This window comes from Lissotriton vulgaris, chromosome 4_1, assembly GCF_964263255.1.
Source record: "Lissotriton vulgaris chromosome 4_1, aLisVul1.2, whole genome shotgun sequence".
Classification (NCBI taxonomy): domain Eukaryota; kingdom Metazoa; phylum Chordata; class Amphibia; order Caudata; family Salamandridae; genus Lissotriton; species Lissotriton vulgaris.
In genome coordinates, this window is record NC_141691.1 from 1,207,657,423 (window position 1) to 1,207,682,485 (window position 25,063).

Sequence of the window (25,063 nt, forward strand, 5' to 3'; positions counted from 1 at the left end):
AAGTTTTGTTTGAACTGTTTATGTTTTTCCCCGCAGGTTGAACTCTAGTTAGGGTAATTTGCTTAACTAAGGTTGGGAGGGATGTAGTAACGTAAGACACGGTCTAGTGTCTCAGTTCTTTCTGTAACTGTACACCTAACACCCACCCACCACCAGGCGTCACAGGTCATGTGACACTGGCCAATAAAGGGGCCGAGCGCTCGTGCTCCGGGGCCCATTCACCCATCTGTCACCACTGTGTCGGTGTCTGCCTCATTGTGTGCTTGCTGCGTCATGAGGGCCTAGCGCCCCTCACCTCACGATCTCGACAACACCCATGTCTCTTTATTCTTTGACAGGCACTCCATTGGTGTTTACCCATGGTGGCTGGAAACATTAATGAATGGTGGTATACTCCCTATAAATGCTGCTGCCACCAGGAACTCAAAACAGTTGCACCTCTCCCCACTGATCCTGGTGGTTACGAGGAGCCGGAAGGAAAGAGAGGGACTTCCTCCCTTGTGCCACGCAAATCCATCCAGTCCTGGAGCTGCAGCTCCAGGATTGGTTAGAGCAGGCTTTTATTTTGAGGCTGGAAGCCTGTGCCTACAATCCCTTGGCTGTTTTACATTGCTGGGATTACTGGCTTTGATGTGCGCATGTCAGATTGGCCTGTAGACAGCCGGTCAATCTGACATGCGTACTTGAACTGCTTAAATGTCATCCTGCAATCTGCAGAAATCTAACCGGCCTCCCCCTCGACTCACTAGGCCAGCAGCAAACAGAATAATAAAATGGTAATGAACCATTTTAATATTATGTGTTTACTGCTGCGCTCACAGCAAGAGGGGCAACACTCTTCTGACCACAAAGAGAAATCACCCCTGCTGTTTACCTTATCTCAGGCTCATTTTCTTGCCTGCTTTCCCCCTTTTCACTTTTTTCATCTTTCTCTTTCTCCTTCTTTCCCTGTTATGTGTTTTTCTCTCTCTTGGTCTGGGTGACAGTCTGATAAGGAAAAATAAGTGCTAGTCCCCAAAAATAAGTGCATGTGAATCCCACCTGAAACCACAGGCTCAAATTAAGCACAGCTTTCTAGCAAGAGAAGTGTACTAATGAAAAGTCAGGGGAGCAAGAGGAAGATAATTAGGAGCAAATTATAAGGAATGGTGAACTCGATGTTTTGATTTTCATACTTGCAATGAAAATGCAAGTTGTAAAGGATGTTGCGTTATTACAAATGTTCTGCAATTAACACCACAGTTTGAAACACTGTGTGCATATGTCTTAATTTAATAACATGGACTGGTAAACTAAACGTCCATCCCCTCGCTGAATGCCACATAAACTATTGCTGTTCAAAGACAATAACATAAATATGTATTTATTTATTTATTTATTTTTGAAAACCTTTATTGACATTTCAACCAAATACAAGTATGGGCCTACAACCCCCGGGGCTGGCCGCTAAGCAGTTAGATTAGCAGAGAGCAAATTTTTAAAATCACATGCAGCACCTCGGGGAGCAGAATCACCATACTAGCGTACTCTTGGTTACTGAATAGCACAATTAGAAAAGCAGGATATAAAAGGTTTTCATTGTATAGTATAAGATGGAAGGATCAGGTGCCGAACAATTTCCCAGCAGCGAAAAATGGCAGGCAAAATAGTAAACTTGTCAACAGTAAACAGTAATCGGTCAAATCAATGGCGCTGAAACAGGCGGTTCAGGATATGAAGGAATATTACGGTCAATTCCCGCCTGCAAGTCACCTGCCCTGAGATCCAGAGAACACCACGAAAATTGAGGCACAGATGAAAGAGCAGTGATTGATACCAAAGGAAACCCACTGCACTGACCCAGAAAAAGAAAAAGACAAAGAAAGATAAGAGAAGAGAACAAAGGCCATAGAAACAAAATAAAAACGAAAAATCCCATTGAGTCCGTTCCGCCAAGTACCATACGTCCGCAGGCATAAAGATCTCCACGGAGAGGCACCCTCTCCGGGACAGGACACGCCGGAGCAGAAGCAAGCCGTGAGGGACGGGCCAGCAGCTCGCAGCAACGCGCGGTGGGACCCCCGCCCCGGGGCACCAGCGGTGCTAGTGCCGGGCCTCCGGGCCGGGGCCCCCCGCGACGCAGCACCGCGCGCCACCCGTCACCTCACCTCAGGTACAGCACCAGGCAGCAGATGGTTGCAAAGTAGTCCAGAGAAATTTTCAAAAGTTCCAAGGACCGGACCCAACCACTCTCCTCAGTCCGTTGTTGTTCACTTTGGACCCGGGTAGACCAGCAAGCGAGACCCCGGCTTCCAGTCTGGGTTAGGCCTTAAAACATTTTCGATGTTACTTCACCCCAGAACATTAGAAAAATTCCGCGGTCACACCATCGGGGTGCCGACTAGTTCACCCACACGAATCCGGGGCAGGAGATCAGGATATTCGACAGGATAAGCGAGCGTAGGACGGAGGTCAGCGGAGCCGGGAGACTATGCGGCCATCTTGGTTGGTGTCGTAGCTCCTCCCCGACAATAACATATATTAAAGTATAAAAAGAACTAGCATTGCCAAAACTTGTTTAAACGTTCTTGTGGTACTATTCCCCATAATCCTCTCTGATAACCATGGTACATTTGTATTTGTGACTCCAATGAGAATAAGTTAGGGAAGACATGCACATAATGAGAAACTTTCACCCTAGTGTGAAATAATACGCAATCTTTAAAGCCTAAAAACCACTGGAAGGTGAAAAGCATGACAATCTCTTCGGCTGTGACCAGAGCACGTTGATTGTCATAGGCACGGGGAAAACATGGGTGTCTTCTTTTTAACAATCTAAGGGAAGGAGTCCTACCTTAACCGCCTGTCAGACCTGATGTCACATTGATGGGTGAGGACTGTATAGGACGTCCGGGGCCTCCCATACATTATTTATAAACAACGTCTCCATATGACGAGTGAGCAATAGCAAGGACTGTGCAGTAGGGCTTATGGGGTCACCACGGGCACAACAGCAACAGACTTCTTTAGGTCCTTTGTATCAGTGAATATATCTATAAAGGAATTATACAAACTGTTCGGATGAACAGTACTAGTTTTGTGACTAGTTTTTCACCAAATCACGTCATTTGAGTTCAGTCTTTACAGCCCAGGAGAGTATGTAAAGTAGTTAGCTTAGTTTGTAGGACTGATCAACGCTATGGCTACTCGAAGAAGGAACCATAGTTGGGCAACTTCAGGATCTGCGGCCCTTATCGAGTTTCTAAATTAGAGATATTTTAGCTATATCTAAAGTCTACTGCCTATTGTACATTGAATTCTATTTTAGCATTGTTTTTAAAATATTTACGTACCTGTGTATTACTGGTTTTTAGAAAGATTTTGTATACGATGAATTTTATCTTGCATGGATTTTGTATTACTGTTTTAGATTGTCTTTTATGATGAAGAATCGCAATAAAGACTTATTGACTTGACTTGTAAAGTATTTATATCTCACTTTATTAATTATTTGAGGGAGGCAGATTGACAGTCTGACTTTAGGGTTTCTCCTTTTCTTGTACTGGTGACTGTTCCGCACTTCGATACATTAGCCTCTTCAGCAATTTATATATGATGTTAAATTGGATTTGATCGAAATATTATTGACATATTTTAGCATCCTTATATATATCACAGTCTCAATGGCTCCTTTGGAAGCATTTAATGGAAGATATGGTAACTCATTTTTTCTTATGATGCTAAATTATGAAATAATTTGTTTGGGCGGAGACGGACTGTAGTGTGCATTATCTCCTAAAGTCCACCTCTACACACAGTGCTTCATTCCTCCCCAGGGAGGGTTGTGCTATATAAACACCAACAATTCATACATACTCCGATGCCTATTCACAAAGGCATTTTGGAGCGTGTAATGTAATATTCCTGTATTATTCTTTTAAATGCTCTAATGTGTCTTTGTGAATTAGCTCCAAAATTCTAATACAATTAGTATATCCCGGAAATATTCAGATAACGTTAGTGCAAATAGAAAGGACTATTTCCTCCTGCACCTTTACTAATAGGGAAGTGTTAGGTCCTGTACTCATAACTGCTTTTGTGAAGCACCATATGATAACAATAAACAACATCACATTGCCGCCTCCTGAGGGGACAGTGACATTAACGCGGATTACGCAAAGCTGGCCTCCCTCTCTCAAGAGGCGTTTGTGAGAGGGGATGGATTGCTGATGAGAAGGGAGGGCTCAGGCCTTTCCTGTCAGAATTGGCGCGTTTTGCGGCGACCGCCTGTCCAGCGGGGACACCAGAGTCACTCTGACAGAAAGTGTTGGGAAAACATGTAAATAAAATCTGATCTCCGTGACAGGTTGACAAGGTGTTGACCCCGGTTAATTGAGCAGATCCTCAGAGAACATCTTCTCCGAAAGAATTTCAATGAGAAATGCAGTTTTCCGAAATTCCGGGCCTGCCATTTATGTCAGCGGTGTTAACGCGAAAAGCGTAAGGGCAGCTGCGAACATGTAAAGTAACAATAACCTTTCCTAAATATTGAAATCGAAAATAAAACACGTCATATTTTTTGCAAATAGGCAAATTACTTTCCCCCCAGAATCCATGCAGAGCATTAACATGTTGTTTGCGAAAAAGGGTATAAAAATAAGCAGTGGCGGCACCTTCGCTAAGGCGGAGGAGCGTCCCCTCACTGATCCTTGAGCAGTGCAAAATAAAAATAAAATGATAATAACAAGAAGTTAACATCTTAACATTTTTCTTTGCTCCAGCAGGTCGGGTGGGGCATGGTTGGCTCGCTGCAGAGGGAGCAGGAGTGGTTTGCATTCCCTCCCTGTGTACGCATTTCGGCTTCACCGGCCCTCTAGGGCAGACCAAACCGTCATGCCAACTTGACATGTTCTCCATTGGGCTGTATGGCACAGCCCAGTGGAGAACATGCCCAGCCTCCCCAGGCACTGCATGAGCGGCGAAACAGGCCACTCAGAGCAGGTCGTGATTGGCTGGGAGTGTCGGGAACCCTGGATGCTTCCGGTGCTGCCAGCAGACAGAGGAAAGGCGTGTGGCGGGGGAGAGGCACGCGGCAGCAGCTGCATAGAAGATAATTTTTTTTCACCCCGCACCACCCCCGTTCAGAGGCACCCGCCACTGAAAATAAGCCCTCATTAGCGCAGCTAACTGACTGCCTCAATCATGTTCAGTAATTTGGCTTAGTCAAATAGGTTCTTCTGTGGTTGGCAACATTTTTTCAAGGGCAAGTTTGACAGGTTTCTTCCCAAATACTCTGAAGGAGCATTATACAAGCATTTAGGAGCGTGAACTTATCACTCACAAGTTTCGATTCTCTGGACCATTAAATACTGTAAATGGGGCTTGAACATGACATTCTGCAAATAGTCGAAGCATCGCTGATTGGTTTGTATGCCATCTTGTTAAGCAATTTTGCAAACTATGTATTGAAACTCCATACCACAGGCCTTAAAGCCTTTCAATTAGTTAAAATAAGTGTGTGTGGTTGGTAGAGTGTGGGTGTATAGTGTCTTCTAAGCCAGACAAGTGTGAGTGTCGCACATGAGGTTTGCAGTGGTGTTGTGGCAAAGCTGTAACTGCCACGCAAACATGGAATGAAAGATACGTTTGTATCTACTCTCCAAGCAAGAAGGTACTTCTTTTCTTGTGCTTGAATGGTAGAAGTATTGGCTTATAGTGTGGGGTAAGATAGAATAGTTTGCCTGTCATATCAGGGTCTGGCGGGGTATTCCAAATGTGGTACAGCGGATTTGTGACTGTGCATAAACATTGAGTGATATTTACTGTTGGCATAAAAGACTTTATGACTTGAAGAAATGGCACGGTGGTGTCAGCTATATAACTCGCCTTGTACTTCCAGACCCCACCACACTGAAATTGCTCTAAAGAAGCGCAGTGCAAAAACCTTTCCTAATAATACAGTATTGTATAGCAATGCTGTTCAATGCAGTGCCAACAAACTCCAATATGGCCACCACAATACTGTACATTACCAATGTAGTCCTGGAAATTCCAGCTGACTCAACTCCTCCCCAGAACAATGTCTATGTGCAGATTACCTGTTAGTACTGTGCACTTCAGTGAAGTGCCACACAACACAACGTTGATCATTAGTGTAGTGCACCCTGTTCTCTGTCTGTTTTTGTTCTTTATGTAGCCTTCCCCTACAGTCTCAACGCCATTTCATGCCTGATACTAAAACGTATGTCAATAACTTTACTAGAGGGTCCTTTCTATAACATTTTGGTATTTTTAATTCTTGCCTACTAGGCAGTACATGTACTGTCTGTTGCGAAATGTATTGTTAGCTTACAGTTGGCTTAAGGCCCGCCCATTGCTTTCCATCTGATGGCTTCATTGTCACTCTCATTTTCATGCATTTTATTTGTTACTAAGTGTGGGCTTTCCTTCCTTTTTCCCTCTTCTTCTTCTTGTGTTTGTTCCTCCCCTGGAGCATGGATGCATTACTATATTCCAGACCTCTTTGCTTTTTTTAGGTGCTATTTGTTTCTTTTTAAGCACTCCAAAAGAGTGCACATGTTTTCCAGCTGTCTCTCTAGTGTGTTTCTCTTTCCCTCGCCACATTGCTGTCTTTCGCCCCTGTGGTTCTCCCCACTTCCTTCCATGATGCTCCCTGCCTGCATTGCTTTCTCACTCATGTGCAGGGCTGGACTGGCCTTAGCAGGCAATGGGGGTTTCCCCGGTGGGTCCCCAGGGTATGGGCGGTTTTTGTTATAGGGCCGACAATATCACCCCCCTGTAACAAAATCGGACAAAACCGGCCCTAGCACGTTTGCCAGGGCCGGTTTTGGTTCCCAGTCTGGCCCTGCTCATGTGCCTCTCCCCCTCATCGCCCCCTCTCCCCCTCATCGCTCCCTCTCTTGCTCGCACATTTGCTTTTCCCCCCAGCACTGGTTGCTCCATGCTGCTCTTTCTCTCACCCATTTGATATCCCAGTGTCCTCTGTACAGCCTCCCTTACCCACACTTTCAGTGTTCTTTTTGTCTGTCCGTGTTGCTTCTGCACCCCCACCAGCATTGCTTCCCCTACCGCTTTGTCCCATGGTGCTTCCACATACCCACTAATGATGCTTCCCTGCACCTACTTTCCAAAAAATCAAAAAGCATTTGCTCGTTTTTTTCTTTTTATTTGTTGATCCAAGTTGGATTGGCAAAGAAAAAAAGAACCAGGCACGTAATTTTGTAGGTTCACACATGCATGGTGTGTACATATACAAATTAAAGCAATAGTCTTTGTTTTTTCTTATTTAGCCCTGCTGCATAGTATTGGGCATGCTGGACAGCATGGTAAAAGGTATTGGCAAATTCAATAGTTCACAAAGAAGAGATCTGTTGGCTTTCCAAATGCTTGTTTGTAATCGTCCCCTCAATACTCAGGATTTGGTTTTTTTACATATAGTCTTCAATTCAGGGCTATAAACATGATATTTAATTTATAAAATATTTTTGGAGATAAAAGTAAAGTATGGCATGTCTTGACATATCTTTCATATTTTAGTACAAATCATAATTGCCTGTGAAACTGAAGGTTCTGCAGTGAAATGTAACATGTGTAGTTTAATTTGCTCCTCTTTATAAACTTCATATTGTTGCATCCCATGTGATTTGATTGATCAGGTATTTCAGAGTTTCGCTTATTCTATTTCTTGCACTTTCTTTTACAGCAAGTCCCATCAGTACCCTGATAAAGCCGGAAAGAGGAGTCAGGAGGGAAGAGAACAGAGTGAGCAAGAGCAGGCTGTGAGCTGAGGTCAGTCCCAGCATTGACACACCTTTTCAAAGTGCTTGCTTTGCCCGTCTTCATATGAACAATCATTTTTGAATCTCTCTCTATGGTACATTCTTTCATGCCTCTTCATAAACTCTTTATTAATGGTCATAAGGTGTTACCACTGAAATCTAAATCCTCTATAGACTGAACTTTACACTGATACTACTTTGCCTATTTGTTGCATCTAATGTCACAGAAATTGATACACAATGCCAGATCACAAAATATTTTTGGCTGGCGCTATTTCATGTCCTTGGTCATAGTAATGCAGTGCCTGGTGCAAGCATCTTTTACTACCATATTATTAAAGGTGGTCATCTGGAGGTGGTAATGTGTGACAGGAATGTTCGTGCATGTTTGCTGTGTGGCATTTTTTTGTGGTGGTGATGCCTTCTGTTTGCTTTTGTACTGCATTACTGCAACATGATTTTCTGGTGTGCTGTGGTTGTGTCATGTTCTGTTGGAATTGTTTTGTTGTATGGTGCCCCATTATGTTTTAATTGTGTTGTTATGTTGCTTTGTGCATGTCATTGTCCTATGTTCTGCTGTTTAGTTTTCTCAACACATTCAATTGCATTTCCACACAAAAGCAACAGAAGCTTTTAAAGTTCACGAAACAAGAAAACATTTCCCACTGTCCAAGGTGGTCGCATATGGCTGCTTCAGCAATTCAACTATTTAAGACACCCGTCAGCCCCAAATCGTGTTAGGGACAAAGGGTCAGATCACAACACGTTTTTGACTGCCACTATTTTATGTCTTTGTTGGTCGGTTATGGCAGCACGTGCTCCAAACACCTTTTATCTCATTATTATGTACACAGGATTCAGAAGGTGGTAATGTGTGGCAAGAACATAAGTGCATACGTGTTGGCAGCTTGATGTGGTGGTGATGTGTTATCATCTTTTTTGGGCTGCTGTGTTTTTATGCTGCACTATTGCAATGTGATTTTGTTTTGTTGTACTGCATTTGTGTTGCATTCTGTTTTGTGCTGATGTTACTTTTTGTATGTTATTATTTATATTCTGTTGTTTACTTTACAATATTGGCAAGGTCACAGCTCCCCTTACCATAACCTTTTGAAAAAAATGACAAAATAAAACATGCATTGACAAAGCCCAAGGCTGGCAGCCAAGAGCAGACATATTGCCTTTACCAATGCTTGTTTTTCTCATGTCAGCTGATACAATACAAGTATACATCAATGCACTGCTTACATTTTAAACTTGATTTTCGTGTGTGTTAAAGCATTCTTTTTATAATCATTCAAAGTGGCATGAATTCATAAATGTTAGCAATAGTATATCTGACATAATTTGGAAACCTCAGGAGCAATTTCAACAATCAAATGGGTAATCAAGATTTTTGAGGGCAGGTTCAAGTGCTGGAAAGGGAGTCATATGAATTTATGGGTTGAATTTCAAATTGCATGGAAACATGTTATGTCAACTGCATTTGTACAGGGCTTTCGACCATTAGCAGGGCACAATAGTGTTTTCTTGGGGATTTCCATCAACCTGTTGCATATAGTTGTTATGGTGTGCGTAGGTAGTAGAGATTTCTTTCTTAAAAACTACTATATTACTTGTTTGTGTTGGTTAATATAAAAGTAAGACCAGTTTGATGGAAGTAAGAATCTTTGTAGTAAGCAGTTATCAGAAACCAAGTACATGATTACTATGTGATACTATGCATGTAAGGGGTGATTTGTCCACCCTAACTTTAGCTGATTATTTCCTTTCCTATGTGGGCGACGGATAATAGCCGTTGACTTGCCAGGGCCTTGCCAACTATATGGCTGCTGTCCCATGATGCGTGCATGTACTTCTGTATAATGTATTCTGTTACTGAAAGGCAAATTATAAGTGCAAGTGGAAGTTGTGGGGTACTGTTGGGCGGAATGCACTGTTGACTGTTCAATAACACCAAGTGAAGGTAATTCAAATTTTATCATCATCATAAAACTTTATTTTGGATCATTTAGATATTAAAAAGTACATCTCACAAGATTACACATGTAAGCATAAAAAAGCAATCATAAATTAAAACAGGGATGATAAAAGCACAGGGCTTCCCTCCAACTAATAAATCAAAAGGTATTCCATTGGCAACATGATACAACAGCACTGAATAAGATTGCCCTATCTAATCATTTAGTAACATCTCAATGGAAAATGCTCTCATTTCTATTTTATATAAACAAAGCTAACAATAAAAACAAACGGAGGTACCACAGATAGAAACAGAAGAAGCCCCCTCTGTATCCCACTATTGACATTTAAGAGCATAAAAGTAGATCAAATTCCAAATTCGATATGCATCACTAGGTAACATGATAAAACCATCACATAATATTAAATGAAGGAAAGTCGCCCATTAGCCACATGTCATACAGCATTAAGGACCTGATCACAGAATACACTTCAAACGCTTAATCCAGAGAGCCATCAGAAATTCTGCAATACCCAACAACACAATTCTCAGTGCGTCGGTGCTAAGGATTCTAATTGCTTCAAGATGGTGTCTGGTGCCAACGCTCCTACATAAAGGGACAATTCACTTTGACCTCAAATTTTTGGAGCAAGGACAACAAAATAACTGTACAAAGGATTCGAGTCCTCCCCAGCATGCTGGACACTGATCATCAAGTGGGACTTGGGCTAGCCATTTACTTCAGAACATTTTGGTAGGGAGTGTCCTGTGTCTAAATTGTAGAAAAAGTTTGCGCGTCATACCTGAGGCCATTTTTTTCAATATTTTCAATATCATATTAGGAACAAGGTTTGAAATCTATGAATACTAGAGTGAGAGATCCCTTGAATTCAGTCCCACTTTCCACTAAATTAGATTCCCAGTAGATTTATTTGACCCTATCTCTAGATATCAAACACAACTTCTCCGGTGCGGTCCAATACAGTTCCAACCTCAGTTGAGTGCCCTTAGGGACCTCACCCAAAGAATTTTGCTAACACATGTGGATGTGATAAGATCCATGAGGCCCACGTGATAGAGGGCAAGCCCTTCTGCAGTCCACACCTGATGCCAGAACATGAAAAGAGTGCACTTTACTTTATGTACAATCAAACTTTGGGCAAGATCCGAAAAAACTGGGGTTAGAGGAGTGCTCACTGGGAGAATTAGTTGAGATCCTACAAAATCGATGCTCAATCACAGAGAGACTATCAGTGTTCCCACATTCCCAAATTTCCACTTCAAACATAGCTGATCCCAAAGCCTTGGTATGAGAGATTTCAAGTGCTGGGGCAGCTTTCTTTTGACACTGTCGTTCTCTGTATCTTTGTTATACTGAATGAATTATAAATGGGCTTCCTCGAGCTGTGAAGTCCATCTCAGGTTTGGGGTGAGTCTTAAACCTAGAAAGTCAAAGGTAGAGACCAACTCAATGGGGCTCTCCACAACAACCATATGTCTTTTGGATGGCTTCAGAATGCCGTTGGAGAAGGCTATATACTTTCCCTGTGTCTCTCCCGTGCAGCAGGGCCTCATGTGCCACTTTATAGCGCTGTTTGATGAATGCAGCTGGTGTTTGTCAAACAGACCGCCTCTTGAGCCCTGATGGTACATGGGACAAGTAGTCCCCTCGCAGTCTCTCCCGCGCAGCGGGCCTCCTGTGTTACTTTATAGCGCTGTTTGATAAATGCAGCTGATGTTTATCAAACGGGCCGCCTCCTGAGACCCAATGGTACCAGAGACGAGTAATCTCCTCACAACCTCTCATATGTGTATTGGATCATTGTGGTATAGTCTGTTTACTCTGTATGTATTGTTTTCTTGTGTGGCATTGTGGCTTTAGAAATAGCATATTATTAACCAAGCATACACTGTGCGCTGCATGTAACAAAGTGCTATGACAAATAACTATTGCAGTGTAATGTATTATATTGCATGTAGAGTGGAGTGCCACGTTGAGGAAGGTGTAGCGATAGTTAGGTTGTCCTGTGGCAGAGAAGTAAGTTAAACAGTGCAAAACATTGCAGGTCTTAGGATCATTGGTGCCTAACTCAAGAAGTGGAGGATTTAAAAGCACCGTGCATAGCTCCTAAAATGATCAGTTCGTCTAATAAAACATTGAGTAGATGAGATGAAACAAACAGTTTTGTTTTTTTCAAGTGTGACTATTTTATTCTGAGGCAATGTTAGAATTAGAACATAAGTAAACATAAAATATTATAAATAGTACATTTTCCTAATTTGAAAGGTGGAAAATGGCAATCAGCTAGCCCAAAAGAAGTGTTTGACGTTTTTAACACATATTCCCTAATTTAGTTGTAGGTGCAGACTATAAGGGAATAGGCCCAGAAGGGAAGCGGGAGGTTTAGTTGACATGTTAGACTGAACGTATTGGGGCAGTGAATGTGAAGGCAGCAAAGAAAAGGGGGAAAGGCACAGACTCTAATGGTCACAACAGACTGTGGGGGGAGTTGGTGGTATTGTAGTAACGTGACATAAGCAAGGGACAGAGGAAGAAAGCGACAGGGCAGATCCTGGGTCACATAGAAAGCAAAATGACTGCCAACAATGAGAATTAGATGTGTTGGGAGCTCTCAGTGGTCTTGATCATATTTTCATAAAAATCCAGTGATATAGGGCCAAACTCACTCCTATATTTGCTCTAAGGCACAAATTGTCTTTTTGATTCTCCTGGTTGATTCTTTTGCTGTTACCCTCAGCTCGAAGAGTTTGCTTCATGCTTCTTCTTATGTTCTGATAGATTCCATGCTTTCTGCTGTATCTTTTTTTCTTCAGCATGGACTTGTTGCTTCTCTCTCTGTTACTGGTCCTGCAAGAAGTTGTTGCTAATGGGAGGGAAGAGTGGGAGAGGGAGAATGCCAGGCTGTGGGGGTGTAATTTGGGCTACATGCAGACCAAGTAGGGCAGGGGCTGTTTTCTTACCCCACCCAAATGTAGTGCACTCCTACCCTTACTTAGCTACGAGGGCCTACCTTTGCACTAAAATATTTGTGACATCTTCAGAAAAAACAGGTCAACAAATTGGACGATTTACATGAGGACAACTGAAATGCAATTACATAATATAACTGTGCCACGGTAAATTAAGTGCCATATTTGTCAAAGGAGGTCAACACAAGGTACCCTAAAACGAGTGCAATTGTTGACTCAGTGTATAGAAGCTGACCTCAACTACCGTGGGAACCTACTTCATTGTGTTGCTAGTAACAAAAAAATCTCCTTTTCTGTTTAACTCTAAGTTCCTGTTTGACGTGTTTTGGCCTTTTATTTTTTTCTTCATTTCATGAAGGTTGGGTTGTGATTTAAAATCCAGTACCCGCCAGAGCAGACTATTAGGCATCCAAATATATATGCACATGAGTGAAAAGTAGAATAAGCATGCACGTCCCTCATCGTAGAGCACATTATGCATCTGCAGGAACTCCACTAGCGCAAATATCACATGAACCTCATCTGCTCTCATGCCTCTTGAGACAAAACTGCATGTGTCTACAGCAGAGTTTCTTGTGAGAATTCTTTCCCTGTGCAGGGATCACATTTTTGAACATCAATTTTATGTCTGAATTGCTAATGATCCATTTGTGACAGAGTTGGGAGGGGTCATTGCCTTGGACAAGCCTGCTAATTGGCAGGGGGGGGTCTTGTTGATCGAATGATCTACTACAGGGAGACAGCTGTGCTCTGTAGATGACTGCTTCTCCAGCCAGCCCATGTTTCAAGGCTGGAGGGTGACCTGGGAAAAGGAAAAGGGGTTAGGAGATAAAAACCGGGGCATGGAGAAACGCAGGATGGCTGGGAGGATGACATGAAGCTAGGACGCCGCTGACAAATTGATTTAACTAGAATGCCTTGTCCTGGGGGGCTCGCTGAGCGCTCTGTCACTGCAAATGATTGCAGCCTGTGTAGACTCCAAATGCAGCACCTCCGTAATTGCCCACCACTGCCCCTCAACAGCGTCTTCTGAAATTCAATTTTTCATGGCTCGCTTGGCCTTTTTATTTCGTTTACAAATACTGTATTATGTGGGGTGACTGATTCTTCTTGTAGATAACTCCAGCCCTGGCTATACACCACAGAAGCACAGTCTCTACAGTGAATACTGTCTGCTGGAGAATCTTGCAAATGCACCAGCATTCTTTACAGCTTATATATGGTTTTTACTGGGCGCTCAGGGTAATTCTTGCATGTTGCAATTGTTTCCTTTCAGCAGGTTTGCTGCTTTGAAACATTGGTGGCGGTGTGCCACTCTCAGCCATTGGTGCATTTCAGAATCAGTGCAGCACTGGCTATTTATAGGCCTTCAGGCTTCATGGATTTACTGTAAGCTCCTAGTACTGTTAGCATGCCCCACATTGAGCTTCATCACATATGCGTCATATGGACCACACACTTTGGCAATCATCAACTTATGCACACAGACAGTTGAGACCCCTGAGGGTGCACACAGCTAATTATTTTTTGTTGCATGTGTCAAAATTATTTATGATGGATTTTCCAAGCTAGCCGCTCTGTCTCTATGAGTCCCTATGGTCGTTCCCACTCAGTCAACCATAAAAAATGGCTTCTTTTCAGACGAGGCCCTGTCGGCTTTTGTGGCCAGTCACATGACGGAAGCATCTTTGATCAAGTAATATTTCTATTCACCTAAGTACTGAGTTAAAAAAAAAAAGATTCGCTGAAATATAAGGCGTTGTGTGTCCGAAATCCATTTTCATGAAACTGAGATGTATTACCCAATAGAGCTTAAGTCCTGCATAAAACAAATCCGGCCTGAGAGGCAAACTATATATATATTTTTTAACTGCCTTAGACCCATTACCGTAACCGTTGGAAAAACTGAAGGGCAAGAAACCCAAGTGTGTTTCTATACATCCTTTATACTAACAATTTATACAGTGCCATCCTCTAACTGAATTCTTTCTTGGGCAATCACTGTTAATCTTACCCATCTCAACAGCTACAACACCCTTGTACTTTTAGATTGAAGCAGAGCTCTTTAAAGTGGTCTAACTCCTGTCCAGAGTAGCCTTGCGCCACTAAGCACTTTGTCCGTTTTGTTTATGTTTTACTGTGTATGCAGCAAAGAGTTATGCACCAAGATTTACTTTCTCAGCTAACTCTTTCCTCTCATGTTTATCCACTATTCATCTGCACTGCAAGCAGTGAGTTTTTTTTGGTCTTGCCTAGACAGGAGATGCACTGCCTCTTCAAGACATTTTGTTTACTGTTAGTGGGCTTGGAGCCCTCCCGTTACTTACCATTGGTGGGCTTCAAAGCCAGTCTCAAATGGTTACTTCCTGCCGGTCAGTACTGCAGCAGTACCCTCTTCTTGCATGTGACCCTCCCCTAGAGCATGGCCTAAGAACTTGTGTCGTTACACTGCTCTCACTTTGGGACCTACTTTTCTTCTTTTTGTTTAACCGCTCTACAGATTGCATCTTTCCTAGCTAGTTTTGTCATTTGCTTCTTGTTTTCGGCTGTCCAGCTTGACGTTATCTATCTTGTGAGTACTCACTATTTGTTAACATGCCTTTAACCCCTTCACTGCGGCTATTCCGCCGTAGTGCTAAGGGGGCAGGGCAGAAATACGGCGGGCACATGCTGGTGACGGAACCACTCCGTCACCAGCGTCGGTTGCGCTGTGCTTATGACGGAGCGGTTCCGTCATGGCCCCGCCCGCTCAATAGAACGCTCAGCGCAGGCACAGAATTCGCGCCACGCAGGAGCTTCGGGCGGGCCATGACGGAACCGCTCCGTCATCAGCACAGCGCCACCGCAGCTGATGACAGAGCGGTTCCGTCATCAGCAGGGTAGAGGTTAAATCTGTATATCTTGTCTCATTTGCTGTGCATTCCAAGCCACAGGTCACAGGCTGTGTATTCCCAGAGAACTTGGTGTTTACTTTTCTTTCACTGACTTCCAAGTTAGAGAATTTATGTGACAATCCATCCTGATGAGTACCCATGTGAGAGGACAGGATGTAGAAGGTTATTTTTTCCAGCACACAATGAAAATGAACTGTTCTGATATTTCAGAATACATCAGAAGGAAAACATTAAACTGAAGCACATATTTGTTTGTAATTCTGAAGTTTGGTGAAAACACATATTTGAATACGATCAGAACAAATCAATACACTTGGTGATGCTATTTCCACACATTATCATTTGTATGCCATAAAACGGTATGTCTGTGCAGATGTAATGGCCATATTCAATTGAAAATATGTTGTCTGTAAAGGCAATGTTCTATCACACCATGCATACTCCACTCTACACCACTTTACTTTACTCTACCCTCTCTACCGCTTACTACAGCACTTCACTCTACAACACACTGCTCCACTCCATGCCCTTCCACTCTATGTCATGTCACTCTATGCTATGCACTCCATGTGACACCACTACACTTGACAACACTCCACTATAAGACACTCTACGACACAGCTCGCCAATCCACTCCTCACCCCTCCACTCTACGCACCTCCACTCCATTCTACCCCACTCCCTGCTACACCGCTCCAATCCAATCTACCGCAACCCAATCTACCCCATTACTCTCCAATATAACATAACATAACATGTGTATTTGTAAAGCGCACGTTCACCCAGAGGTCTCTTGGCGCTGAATAACAGATGTTCATTGTTACCCAACTCAATGGTACTCATTTTATCGACCTCAGATGGATGAAAGGCTGAGTGGACCCACCGGGATTTGAACCTGTGACCATGAGGTCGAACACAGGCCCCTGCAATGAACACATTAGTCCACTGAGCCACCAGACCCGGATATACCCCACTACGCTGCACTACAATCTACCAGCTCCACTACAATCTACCATATTAGAATCTACTCCACTCCAATGTACCGCACTCCACCCTAATCTACCCCACTCTACTCCACTCCAATCTACCCCACGCTACTCCTCTCCCATCTACTGTACTTCACTCTACCCAATCTCCCCCTCCACTCCACTCTACTCTAGTCCACCCAATATACCCCACTCCACTCTACCCCAATCCACTCTACCCCACTCCAATTCACCCAATCCACCCCACTGTATTCCACTTCAATCTACCCCATTCCGCTCTACCCCAATCTGATTTACTGCACTCATATCTACCGCAATCCACTCAAACTGACTCCTATCTACCCCAGTCCACCCAAATCTTCCGCACTTAACTCCAATCTACTCCACCTCATTCCACTCCAATCTACCCCACACCACCCAATCTGCTTCACCCCACTCCAAGCAGCCCTTTCCTCTCTAATCTACCCCACTCTTCTTCTCTGTCTACCCCACTCTACACCACTACAATCTACGCCATTCCAATCTACCTCACACTACCCCATCTTATCCCACTACAATCTACCCAACTCCACTCTAAACCAATCTACCCCATTCCACACTACCCCAATCTACCCCACTCTACTGTAAACATATCTACTTCACTTCATGCTACCCAATCCACCCAACTCCATGCTACTCTAAACCAACCTACCCTACTCCAAGCTACTCCAATCTACCCCATTCAACTCTACCTCAATCTACTCCACTCCAATCCACTCCACTCACACCATGCCACTGAGATTTAGCCATGCTGAACAGCAGCCACACTTATGTTCAACATGGCTACAACACATTGCCAAAGCCAATAGCTCAATCACTCCCAGAACGGTTCCCTTTGGTGGTATGTGAGAGCATGCAGCTCTTTCATAAGAGCCCGGCCCCTCATCTTCGATATAGCAACTTTTAATGTTCACGATGCTGCTCCTTCTCCAGCCAGATAGGGTAGTGGTTACGTGTTGTCAACACACATTTAAATGGCAGTCTGAGGCCTATAGAAAACGGTTTCCTTATCGACACCTACTAAGATGCAAATAGTTAATAAAGTATTGGCAGATGGTCAAAATGTATTATGAAATCCTTAACTACCACATCAGCAGGTGACATTATCATGCTAAGTCATGTTAACACATGCTAATTCTTGTCAACATGTTAATATGTTAACTCACACCAATGCAGCACTACAGTGTATTGAACAATAGGTGTCACGCTGAGAAATAAACTGTTGACACCTACAAACGCAAAGGTTTCTCTTGACCTCCAGATAACACTGTCTGTCCAACAGCAACAAGTGGCAGAGACTGAGTGTAACCTAAAGAGAAGTTGCATTACAGAAAGGGGTAGCAGAAGAACGTTCCTACTTAGTAATTAATATTGGCAGCAAAGAAAAATATGCAGTTGCACACCCAAAATAAAGTGTATGGCAGTAGAAATGAAAATATGGGTATGATGAGAGCCAGAGAATATTAGGGTAGCAGTGTGTGTTCCGAACAACTCACCGCTACCTAAGGTGTTAGGTATGGGCTCCACTACATTTGGGGGTCCACTAATCTAAGACACAAAAAGGGTTGGAGCACACTACACATTAGATTCCAGAGTAATCATGGACAATAAGTAAGGAATTAGTTCTAGCCTTGAAGTAAAAGTCCACATTACAAATGTATAGTCCTCCAAGGATTGAGGCAACCATGCAGTTGGTACTATGAGCAGCCAAATACGTAGAACATCCAGGGCAGCACTTACAGAGGCGCCAATGCACCTCAGGGAGGCAGATATGTTGCATTAAGTTCCAAAGCCATATGCATATTAAACATCCACAATTTTAAATGGCTGATGGTTGGGAGGAAAGTGTAGCTCCTAAAGGAACAGTTGTCTTAAAGGCTCGGACAGCAGCAAGGAAGCCCAACGAAACCCAAAAGTGATGCTGAAATTGTGATAGTCAGAAGCATAACTTTTTCAAGACAATGACTGTGGAGAAATATAAGATGTATATCTGAGATTAAAATACAAATTGGAACTGTCTTCACATTATTACTCTCGTTAATCAAAGAGTACATTATTCAGGAGACACTCTGTTGTCTACAGAGGAGAGTCAATAGAAATTTTTTTTGCCAGAAATTCCTTCGCTTCACTTAGCAACGTCAAATAATAGAAAGGATAATATAAAGAATGGATGCAAAACTATACAAATTGAATTCAGAGCTCCTAAAACTAGACTCTCAAAATTAATATGGCAGACCTTAATATAAAGAGTTATCCAGATGATGCGGTGCCCCCATCTCCATGCAGACAACACAGTGCTCATAGCCCGCACCCTGTTGGCCTTACAGCGATTACTACTGAATTTGTTCAGTATATGCAGTACCTAGGTCTGGGAAAATTAATATAAGTAAATCCTTTATAATGAAATCGGGGGGAAAAAAATTCGAAATGCTGTGACATTTTATTGAGAGTACCACAATAATGCACATATTTAGGGATTTTATTTGACCAAGAAGGGAACTGCAGAAGTGCAGTGAACTCCAGAAGGCTACAATTTGTTAATACAATTACAGCGTTGTTCAGCTTCCCTAGGAAGCCGAGTAAAACGCATCCAAGAGACATGATTACCATGTACACGTCCAAATGCTGGCCTACTTCTATGTATGGTTCAGAGTTGTAGCATCATGTAAATGCTATTTCATTGCAGCTGGTAGAAAATGCTTATTTAAGGAATCTCCTCGCCCTTCCCAAAAGTTGTTCCACCTGAGTCTATCATTCGAACTTGGTGCCCCATACCTAGAAGATCGGATTAAAAATCAGCCGTTCTGCTCTGGCCTAAAATCTGCCCCCCTGAGCACACAGAGCTCAAACAAGTTATTGTAAAGGAGTGCCTTACAAAATCTGTGCACGATTAAAAAATTCCTTAGCTCAAGTACATTAAACATTTTCTGCTTGATATTGGTCACATTGAGTATTTTGGTCATCCAGAACTTTTGATCAGTATCTCCAGGAAAGCACTAAAGTTTGAGTGTCTAAAATTGCTTGAGGAATGGAGGCTGTCTACAGAGATGATGAAACCATCTGTACTTAAGAATCAGTTGATTCTGACTACTTATGATATGCAACCTTATTTAGCAAATGTGCACAATACCCAACACAGATTTGTATTGACACGTTTCGGATTGGATATTTTCCATCGTCTAACCAGTTTTCCTAACATAATTAACTGATCAATTACTTAGAGAACTGCCCCTGTCATAACGTACCCATGCAGAATACCATGCACATTGTGTTCTTTTGTAAATATTATTCAGGAATTGTTAAATCAAGCCATTATTAAAGCCTTTAAACTTTAGGCAATGACGACCAGATTTTTTCTACGTACATCCCATTCCAAATTTGTATACATGTGCTTTTCTATCACGATTTTTATGGGCTATCACTCGGAGGAAGTCGTTATAGAAGATTTAATCTTTTTTATTAATTCATTCTTTCCTTTTATCCTACTGACCGAAGGAAACTGCTCATTGTCTGTTTTGTATGAATTGTATCTCTTTTTATTAGTTTTATTAGTTTTTAACTTGAATATTATATTTTGTTGTTTTTCTTATTGTGTATGCTTTTATGATTCACATTGTGATGTCAAATAAAGCTCATTTTTGATTTGAAGAGTTACATATAATTGCAAATGGTGGTTTTCAAATATCGCCATATCCTTTCCTTAGCTTACCATATTTTAATCATGTCTTAGTTTTGGTTGAAGTATTACTTGAGGGGGATGAGTGCCTACCTCAAATAATATTCACAATCCTTTTCAGGTTGAACCACAAAAGTCCCAAATAAACCTATGCTTAATCATCTTGTAGCTTGGCAGAAAAAGCAGTCAGGCTTAACTTGGAGGCAATGTGTCAAGTATTTATGCAGAATCAGTTTAGAAAAATGGAGGCCTTTTTTTACTACTATGATATCAAAACTACAAAAATCCAAACTTTAAAACCGGAGTTACTTATTTTTAATGTAGAAGGTTCAAAACAGCACCAAAAGTGCTAAGTGCCAACCAATGTTATCTGGCCGCGGCAGAGCAGGACAAAGTCAAAATTTAAGGCTGGCCGCAATGGAGTGCCGATCTGATATATGGACCAGGGCTCATATTTATGCAAGGACAAGGCAAAGGCTTCAGTAATATTTACAAAACCACACAAAGTCTGATTTGTGTGACTTTGTAAAGAAATGTAATGCAAGGCAGCTGCTTGTGCTGCATTATGTTACATCTCAACTTGGGAGGCTTCCATTTGTGTAGCATGGGCATACCCATGGATATTGGTGCATTCCCAGATTTGCAAAGACTTGTAAATCTGGGAATGTGTCAAAATGCTACTCTTCCCCAAGTAAGGGGTAACAAGGAGAAATATATTTATTTTATCTTGTTATTTCCTTTTGCCATGTGCGCTGCATTGTGCAGCACACAAAGAAAGAGGAAAGTGCTTCCAAGGATTGTTTTCAAGCAGGAAGATGTCCTTTCCTGCAGAAAAACAATCCTTCCTTTAATGAAAGTGCAAACGTGCCTGCATTGGCGCTAGGCTGCACCCAGTGCACCAGTGCAAGGAGAGAGCAGAAATGCTCCATATTTTTGTTAGTACGAAGAATTTCCCCCGCTCCCTATCACACAATACGGCGTTACATCAACCTTTTGGTGTCCTTCACCCTCCCCTCCTCTTTCCCGCCTACATTACCTGTCTACTTCCCCAGCTCCTTCCCCCCTCTCCCCTGAATCTTTCCCCTTGCCTGCTTTCCCCTTACGTATTTGCGCTTATTTTTTATCTTGACCTTACAAGTAACTATGTTGCCATGCTCTAATAATTGTGTAACCTTTGTAACGATGTAACCTGTAACTATGATCTGATGCTCATGTAAAACGCTCTGATACCTCCGGGTCTAGCCAGCGCTATATAAAACCTTTCAAATAAAAAAAATAAAAAATATATGCTCCCAGGTTCGTCCTGGTGACAAGTTTTACCGTAGGACATAGTCTCTAGATTGGAAGTCAAGAATCTTCAGCGTGTCAAGGCAGCAGACTGTAGCTGAAGAGGACTCAGTGTTGTCAGATTGCCCCCGGATTGACCTGGTCTTGGCAAAGGCACTTATGTTTAGTGGGAAAGCTTTGAGTGGGACAAATTAGAATTTCGCACCCAGAGAAAGTCCCTTCCTTACAGCATACTTTTCAGGCCTTTGCCCGGTGAAGATTTCTATCTTTGGACTTACTTACTTTTTTGGAGCTCGGATTCCAGTGGGGCTAGGCTGCAGGCTGTAGCTGAAGAGGTCTAACATGAGGCCAGCAACCTTCTCCACAAAGTCCTGCTGGATTCGATTTGCTGCTGCAGAGGAGAATGTTGCAGGAGCAATCTGAATGTTTGGACCAGTGATGATGCACCTTTGTCGCATCGGCCTGGCTCATTGGTCCCTGTGCCACGTCGGTTGTGAGAGCAAAACGTTGGCAAAAGGATTCTAAGTCCCAGGCGTCAGGAAACATCAGGAGGAGAACACCAGCCAAGTGTCTAGGACCTTAGAGACAACACTTAGGAATTAACACTTACTCCAGAAGAGGCAGCAGTGTCCAGGGCAGGGCCAAATGGAACTGGTCAACTGAATATTTGCAGGAGAGGCTTTTTGTGCCCCTGTAGCTCAAACTGGGGGCCAGTTGACTCGTCTTTGGAGTCACTTCTGGAGTCCTGGGTCCCAAGCAAGTAGGTTCAGTCTTCCATCAACAGGAACAAAAGATCTCCGATAAAGAGCCCCTTTGCGGGTGCCCGTCAGACATTGCAGTGCCAGTCTGACAAGGAGCAAAACCCGGGTGATGAAGCATGACACCTAGCTTGCTGGGTGTGTGAGGGTTTTAGTTCCGAAAGGGGGCTTCCCCCTCCTTTTTCCACCTTAGCTTGGTTCTTTCTTTCTTTTCTATTTTTGGGGAACAGTGTATCCTTGTTGTTTGTCTAGTCCTACGCCTATACACTGGACCCCATTAAAAATTAGCCCTTTTCGGTTCGCCCTTTTGTTGTTTGACCTCAAGAGTACAACCAGTATTATGCATTTCTAGTCACGTTCCAGAACAGCCTCCTTCCATGTAAATCCTAGGATAATTCTTGCCATAAAGCAATACCAAGGGTGCCTCTCATAACAGCTACAAGAGGTACACATGAGAGGAGCCACAGGCTCTTGGAGTCATGGCCCAATCCAGTTGGTTGCATCAGCCCTTATGTCAGTGTCTTACAAGTGCAAAACAGTAGTCTCCAGTTAAAGGGCTTCAGGTGAACCATCAGGATCCTATTTAAGAGCACTGGCAGAAATAAAGACAGCCGTTAAATCAAAATAAGAGGCGAACATATTGGTGACTTATTGCTCCTAAGAGTGTCATGGAAACTTGCGACCTCTGTATAGTGTCTGAAAGAGTTACATGCCGTTTTATACAAAGCATAGTGTGAATGTTGTTAGAAGCAATTACCACCCAGAACAAAGTCTTTTTATGTTCTCAGGCATATTGAACAAAAGTGTGTGCACCACTGCTGCGTAAGAAAACAGGCTCACAGCACTGCTCCTTTTGTTACTGGGGACCGAAATTGCAGCATTGCTGCAAACCCGGCCCTCCTGGAACAAAACCGACCCCCACCACTCCAAAACCGGCCCCACCCTTCCAGTCTCCTGGGCAAACACCCGATGCCCGCTACGGCCAGTCCGGCCCTGAATATACTGGTCTGTCTAATCGAAAATTCAGACTCATCCTTGCTCATTGAGCATAATAACCATGCCTCCACTATATCAGTGAAGGTACATGTTACACTTTTGCAGTTTGTACTATGAAATGCGCCTGATGCAAAAGCGTTGAGTTTGTATTTAGCAAGTGAAAAAATGTAAATGTCCCTCTTTCTTTTGATAATCAACAAATATTGGAAGTGTCTGCAAACAAATTTCAGAACTCCATAACATTTTTACGACAAACTGTTGTCTAGTTTTTATTTGCTCTACACATAATTGTAAAGACTATCTGCAGCACATAATCTAATTGACAACATATGGTAGGATCAGCCCACTTTTAGTTATTGATTACATCATGCAGGCTTGCTTCTTCCTTTTGCAGCCTGTCATCTTCTTTAGGTCTTGTGTGTCGCTATTCCAGCAACAGAGCATTCATGCAAGGACGGTGGCCTGCTTAAAAACTCAAAAACACAATATTTAAAAGGAACCTAAACCACCATCGTGATTAGGTAACATTAAAAAAACACAAAAGCAAGATTACATGAATAAGCAAATAACAATTAGGCTCTAGGAGAAATTTACATTGTGTCTCCATAATTGGTGTGATTTTAGGAATTTAGCATTACGCTTGTTTCATGTTATTCCAGGAATTATGTCAATCGTGCAATATCGCCTAATTACACACCATTTACAGCAATATTACAGTGTGAACAACCAGGACATGAGGGGCTGTTGTTCCCACCTTTTATTTTGTATGTTTCTTAATTAAAATATAGCACTTAATGACGAATTTGCATTTTGCGTAATAATGCATTCGTTTTGCGTCATCTTCCCAAACATTCGCAGAATTGGGTGAATACAAATGACGTGAATTTCACACACCACTAATTACAATATCAGAAAGTTTTTAAAAGGCTTGAATAAGCAATAGCAACATTGACAGATGACGCAAAAAAAAGAAATGCATGGACAGCTTGCACTGCGTTTCTACAAACATTTACTAAATGTATTTACTTCTCAAGAATCAACGTGGCAAAAAATACCTGGAGGAATCTCTTGAATCCTGTTTGTACAGAGAGGACATTGTCTTCCCATCCATAATGCTTTGCTGTGCATCAAAGGCAAGCCACCTGATTTCATATTTGCAGCCTCAAGACTGGAATACTTAAAGCCAGTGCTTGAAATGGAAAAATAGAAGTGCTTGTACTCTGTACCAGAGTACCTGCTTGTTTCTGACAAGTGGCAGTACTCTCCAATTGAAAGTATTACGTTTTTCTTGGGAAGTGCAGGTACTCTTCCTCTCAAAATCCCTCTCAAAAGCTCAAAATAAGAAAGTGCCTGTACTTAGTACCGGACGGTACCGGCCCATTTGAATTCCGATTGACCTGGTAACAGAAATTACCTGGCCCATCCAAATGATACCTTATGTGAGTTTCACACACAAAAAACCGAATTAGCCATGTTAAAATCCAGGCAAAATATTCGGGAATTGGCACAGAAACATTCATTCCTGCATGTCATTCCCAAAAATCTCATAACCCTAGTATTTCCTGCATCTGAAATTAAAGGGACATCTGGTAACTGTAATTCTGGGACATAACAGGGATTTAAATGGGCCTCATATATTGAGGACCTAAGGGCACACTTAACAGCCATTATGTATACAGAGGACAGCCGTTTCAT

General features: G+C 42.5%; 1 protein-coding gene across 2 annotated transcripts in view; it reads left to right on the top strand.

Annotated features, from left to right (window-relative positions):
• The window catches only part of LOC147723043 (poly(rC)-binding protein 3-like), a 2,582,273-nt gene that overhangs the window by 2,437,241 nt on the left and 119,969 nt on the right, over positions 1 to 25,063 (top strand). For both annotated transcript variants that reach the window (XM_086965416.1, XM_086965417.1), the window contains one exon: positions 7,703 to 7,788. The gene's annotated coding sequence lies outside the window, so the exon portion shown is untranslated. The remainder of the gene's footprint in view (positions 1 to 7,702; positions 7,789 to 25,063) is intronic.